Source organism: Pelecanus crispus, chromosome Z (assembly GCF_030463565.1).
Source record: "Pelecanus crispus isolate bPelCri1 chromosome Z, bPelCri1.pri, whole genome shotgun sequence".
Taxonomy (NCBI): domain Eukaryota; kingdom Metazoa; phylum Chordata; class Aves; order Pelecaniformes; family Pelecanidae; genus Pelecanus; species Pelecanus crispus.
In genome coordinates this window covers 28048731-28054793 of record NC_134676.1, presented here as the reverse complement: position 1 = coordinate 28054793, position 6063 = coordinate 28048731, and the positions used below count along the sequence as shown (strand labels likewise).

Genomic DNA, 6063 nt, shown 5'->3' with positions numbered 1-6063 from the left:
TCTGCTTTTAGGGTTTTTTTGTTCTTTTTTGCCTTTTTTTTTTTTGCTTTTTTGCCTCTTTCTTCCCTTTCTCCCCTTCCTTTCTTTCTTCCCTTTTCCTTTGTTTCTCTCCCTTTCTTTCTTTCTTTCCTTCTTCTTCCCCCGCCGCCCCCCGGCCGTGCATCGCCCGCGGCCGACGCGCGTCCCCCGGCCAGCGGCGCCCCGCGGCCCTGCGCGGAGCCGCCCCGGGTGGCCTCGGCCCCGCGCGGGGCGGTGGCGGCCGCGGGCGGCAGCAAATCAGCGGGGCCCCGGCCGCGCATAAGAAGGGCGGGCGGCAGCCGGCGCCGTCCCTCCCGGCAGCGGCAGGATGCACCATGAGGAGCTGGCGCCCCTGCAGCGGCCCCGCTACGGCTGTGAGTGGGGTCGGGGGGCGCGGGGGGCGCTTCAGGCCTTCTCTTCTTTTTTTGGGCCCCCTCCCTGGCCGGCTTTCTGGGTTTAGTATTAAAAGAGGGACTTGAGGGGAAATAGAACACACACCCCCCCCCCGGCAAGACTCGGTTGCAGCGCGCAGCGCTCGGGCTCGTTTCAGCTTAGCTTGCAGCGAGCTGGGTTTTGAGCAGGTTTTCGTGGGGCTGGGTTTTGTTCTGAAACTTTCTGAATGGATTGCAGCTGTAATTCTGCATTGCAACTTGGGAGTTTCAGGTTAGGGCTAGAGCTTTGGGGTTTAACTTTATAACTTGGTGGTCTAGGTATGGTTTTGCGTGGTAAACTTATAACCTTAGATTGTGACGATAGCGTCGGGTTGTAACTTCACAACCTTTGGATTATCACTTCGGAATTTTGGATTATAAAATTAAAACTTTGCTTTCTAATTTTACAACTTTGCTTAGAACTCTGTAACGTTAAATAATAACTGGGGTGAGGCAAGAAGCAGTGCAGGTACCAGGCATCCCTTTTCAGAGGAGGTGTATTTGCTTCCAAAACTGTATTTAAGAAAAGCCCTGATGTACCTTCCCTCCTCCTGCTGCAGGGCTCTCTCAGCACTGCTGTGCCATGCTGGGATCCTGCACCGGGCTGTGCTGTCTGCCAGTTCCTGTGGGCAGAGCAGTGCAAGCCCTTGGCTTTGCTGTCCCTGTAAGAAATGCCTCTGATATTTCAGACATTGCAAAATGTGAACATGCAAATTATTTGCAAACCTCACAACAACCCTGGCATCCTGTGGTCTGATGAGCAGCTTCCCGGTTTCTTAGCATAACAGCTTTGTTTAAAACCAGTTCTAAAACCTCTTTTTTGAAAGAAGCACAAAAACCCTTGACTATGTTAGGGGGTCATCTCACTTCTGCCCAGGGTGGACTGAAAAGGTGATGCTTGGCAGCAAGACCTTCAGCCTGGAGGATGCTGTGCCCTCCTGAGCATTTTCCTCTATTGACGACTCCCAGCTGAGGCTATGGACCCTGCCTGTAGGTTTCATTGTTCTTTTGCACTACCTAGTAGGTGGATGACAGACTTTTGAAGGTGTGTTCACAATTGTCAGTACTGATAACATTTTTTGGCGTCATTACTGGAGATGTAGGCTGGGTGCCCATGCTAGTGTGTTAGCAATGGTGAATATTTTGCTTGTGAAGCCAATCTCCCAATCATCTCAGCTTGCTGTGCCATTGCTTGTGTGATAGGGCAGTGTCGGGGCAGTGTGCTGCATGGTGCTCCAGCCCCAGCTTGGCACTTTGTCCACTTGCCTAACATGCAGAAACTCCTCAAATGTACATGGTGTGCCCATCAGGCCCCCAGCAACAGGGGCTTTCCTGTGTAGAGCTGGTCTGGTTGGTATCAGAACATGTAAGTCTGGACATGTGGCACTTGCTAGTCTGCATAAAGTCCAATATGATCAAAGATGCGGCTTTGACTTAAAGCAAAGGGCTCATCCTCTGTGCCTTGGTTGCTGCCTGGGCACTGAGGATGATTTAGCTTATTGCCAGAGCTGCTCAGAGTATTTTAAGAATATCAGGTCTTAATTATTATGGGGAAAGGATGACCACGTTAAGGATGTTGAATCTAGTTTTGAAGATATGGTCTGTCCTCTCAGTATTTATGCTTTGCTATGATAGTTCAGAGCTTTTTGCTGCAGTGACAAGGAAGAAGTCTGTGTTTTGAATTGTAGCCACTCTCTTGGTTGTTTGCAGATAAGGGCATTCTTCTTGGCTTTTCTGATGCCACCTCCCCTCTGACTGATGCTGCCTGCTCACTCAGGCTCCAGTGGCTGTTCTGGCCTTCTCTGAGTGAGCGGTTGTGGCTGCTGTACCACACTGCATCCTCTTTTTTTAGGATGGTTTTTTTCTCTGCAGGAACCTTTGAGATAGCATTACTTTCAAGGGACTGGGCAAAGGCTCCTCAAATAGGCTGACACCTACATTTAAAAAAATACACCAAAGAACTCCATATACCAAAGAACAAATGACAACCTTGTCTGTAGTAATCACAAGTATGGGTTCATGTTTGGCATTTTTAGCCTGTGTCTAGAAAACCAAATATGCTTTACCTACTCTTTATTTGACTGACATTTTGGGAGGAGGAGAGAAGCAGCATCTTAAAAAAAAAAAAAAAAAAACAACCAACAAACAAACACCCCAACACCCAAAAACCACCAAACCCAAAAATAAACCAAAAAAAGAAAAGGCTCCCTAACTAGAAAAATTATGCCAGCACTATCTGAGTTCTTATGAAGCCCATCATAAATTGTAGGTTCTCTGTATAACTGGAGCTGCACTTTGGATCACTGGCAAACAGTTCCCTATGGTGAACATCACATCTATGCGGGATTTCCTAGAAGAGTTAATAAGTTGTCCAAGTTAGGCTATCAAATTGCTAAGACTCCTTGCTTTAGTGACCTAGCACGGTTTTAGACAGTTAACTTGGACTTTTGACTTTGTCGTCAGGCTCCTGACAGAGTTTGTGTGTTGTCCTGAAGAAGGTTAGAATTTTACTATGATAATTCTCTGCAAGGGAAGATATGAACCAGTCCATGGTTATCAGTAGCATTTCATTTTGATAACTAGAGAGGAAGGCATATGCAAATCTTGGCTACATTTTGTAGCCTGATGGATGCCCCTGGGGAAAAAGTGTCCCTGGGCATAAGACCTTGTAGCACAAAGTGAGTAAGTGGGAAGACATATCCCTAACTTAAAAACTAGCTTTGCATTACAAGTTTTGCTGATGTATTAACTCAGAGCTATGCATCTAGAAAAAATCCTTAGAGCTGATCATTTTCATCCTTAAAGTCAGGAAATAGCTGAATGAAATGAAACAAGAGGATGCCTTTCTGGGTGGGTGCTAGTTCAGGAGGAACACGGTTCACGGGAGAAACAGAAGCTCAGACCAAAGTCTTTGAGCCTTGTCTTTGCCTGTTGGGGCCAAAGCCTTGTGGCTTCCTGGACTGCTTATTGAAAGGTACCTCCAACTCTGCATGCTGTCAATAGCTTAAAAAAGATGCGGAAGAGATTTCTGTTGGTGCTCCATTGAGTCTTTCAGATATTCATGTGCAGCACCAACTCAAGTGAGATCATACAAGTACAAGGAAGCAACTTATACAGCAGAAACCCTGTTAAGAGGCACACTGCAACTGAATTTATGTAGCTGGTTTCTAGTCTGGCTATAGCTGTTGGCTGGTTCATTTCTCAATCCCAGCACAATCAGATGCAGAGGTTCACAGAATCACAGAGAACTGGGACTTGTAATACAACTCAAGGTATGAGTCATTTTTATGACACAGATGCTTGGTGCTGTTGAAGATTACAAAGAGAAAAACTATAAATTTTGGATGTGCCTCACAGATTAAATGTGAAATTTTGAACATAGGAAGATAGCGAGTCAGGCAGTGGTGTATCTTTGAGAATGCCTTTTTCCTAGCACTTTCAGGTCCTTTATAGCTAGGTGTCCCTGAAACCTGTGTGCAGAAATGAAATGAATACTTAAGTTTTGTAAGAAACATCTGAATGGTTTCACTACACTTCCAGGAATGTAATAAAGCTACAGTGAGTAAGGCCATGAGTGTCTGGATTTGCAAAGGGTTTCAGCATTTCCATGCTCAGAGTAGCTGAATTAATGTACGCCCCAGGTCCCTGTATACAGAGTGGAAGAGAAACTAGATGCTTCAGCATCATTAAGCACATCCCTTGGAGACAAGAAGCTAACAAAGTCTTCATCTTTCCTACTGAAGCCGGCAAGCCAGCTTCACTGGGCATAGATGCGTGAATATGGGGGAAACTTGACTTTGGTATCCAGTGATGAGGGTGTTGCTTGTGCTTCTGATCCTGGCTCCCAGGTCTGCTTCTGTTTGGCACTGGGATTTAGGAGATGAGACAAATAAGCAGCATGAAGCTTTGTGAGGGAGAGCTGCCCTACCTGTAGAGACAGACAGGGCAAACCTAAACTGAAACACAGCCTACGCCTCTCTATGAAACCGCACCTAGCTTATTACTTCAGCAGGATGCAGAAGCTTGCAAACCAGTGGCTTTTTGAAAAGCATCTAACTTCAGAAACTATAAATTTGTCTGCATGTCTATTAAGTGCAGGGAAACAAATGGCTATTTTTCAATTGGAGAGGAAAAAAACTTTTAGTAAAAGTTCTAGGATTTTTCTAAGCAAAAACAGATGGGGCTTTTAAAGCTTTAAAAAAAAAGAAAAAGCTTAACTGTATCCTATGCATATATATTCTTTGGGGTGTATACTTTTTTGTAGTACTTGTGGTTTATGAGAACACTTCTCCTTTTTTTTATTGATGAGTGTAATTTGGCAACCAAACACACTGTTTATCTCTTCCACCCTTTTGTAGGTTGCTAATAATTAAACTACTGAATGAGAACTTGAAAAGTTTAACTGCTTTGTTTAACCAAGTGCACATAATTCATTTGGTAGGAGTGGTTCTCTGTGTGCTTTTTGTACAAAGCAGGCTCATCTCCCCTGAAGTCTTTTGGTAAAGAAAGGACAGAGCCATGTTACAGCATGCTTAAAGCTACTCAAATGTTGTTGAAACAGGAAATACTAATATTGTTCTGGAAACAGGATTTATAGCACATGTGAATGTGCTAGATCGAGTCCAGTACTTGAGGCAGGGAATACGAAGTATGCAGATTTGCAGCTTGCCTCTTCTCTTAATTGGCGTTTCAGTTACATAGTGGTTCTAGCTCAAGATTTGCTTGATACTGTTGCTGATTCAAGCTGACTATGATTTACTAGGAATAATGTTATATGTAACATGGAAAAAGAAAGTGCCTGGCAGTGATAGGCAGGACTGGTGGGTCATATTTCAGTAGGATGATAAGCAAGTGTGCTCTCCTGTGTTCCGCTCCTTGCAGGAAATGATTAACCTGCTCTGTTTGCTTCATTTGTTCAGACTGTTTCGGTGTTTTTTTGGAACATGTATCCTTGAGCTGCTGCATGTTGTGCAATGAAAACACAGGTACTGGACGAGGGAGAAGCAATGCCCACCTCATCTTGGGGAGCACAATCAGGGGCCAGGTGCCCACACCCTGGGGAGAGGAGGCAAGTTGGGGGATGAGTGCCTGCTGTGGGCACCTTGTTTGCCGATCCTTGATGAGATGGGCATGAGCTGGGCCCTGCAGAGCCCACTCATGGGTCAGTGCTTCCTGCACCTCAGTGCTTGGATTCCCCTCCAGAAAACAACAATGTCCTCTCCAGCCTGGTGCCAGCTGGGCTTTGAAGAAGGTTGTTGGCAGGACAAGTACTGCCTTACCTTCACAGCTGGGGGGAGAAGGGGCCTGCTGAGCACCTGGCACAGGGGCTGGTTTGTGCTGGTGACCAACACCTTGCCCCTGGCACTGCTCCAGTTATGTTTTGCCAGCTGCTATGGCACCTGCCAAGGGTACCCTGGTCCATGGTGGTGATGGGCTGGGGGGGCAGGCAGTGCCTGCAGGGTGCTGTGTGGTGGCCAAGAGCCTTGGTAGCATGTCAGGGTGGGCCTTGTGGCAGGAGAGAGAGGGGATGGGGCCATGGTCCTTGCATGGAGGTCTTTGGAGCAGAGAAAAGGGATGCTTTGGTTTGGAGATCAACTTCCCTGCTACCCCTCAA

General features: G+C 46.2%; 1 protein-coding gene across 1 annotated transcript in view; it reads left to right on the top strand.

Annotated features, from left to right (window-relative positions):
- Positions 1–368: 368 nt before the first annotated feature.
- The window catches only part of IQGAP2 (IQ motif containing GTPase activating protein 2), a 132512-nt gene continuing 126817 nt past the window's right edge, over positions 369–6063 (top strand). Inside the window, exon 1 of the mRNA XM_075726007.1 lies at positions 369–392. The gene's annotated coding sequence lies outside the window, so the exon portion shown is untranslated. The remainder of the gene's footprint in view (positions 393–6063) is intronic.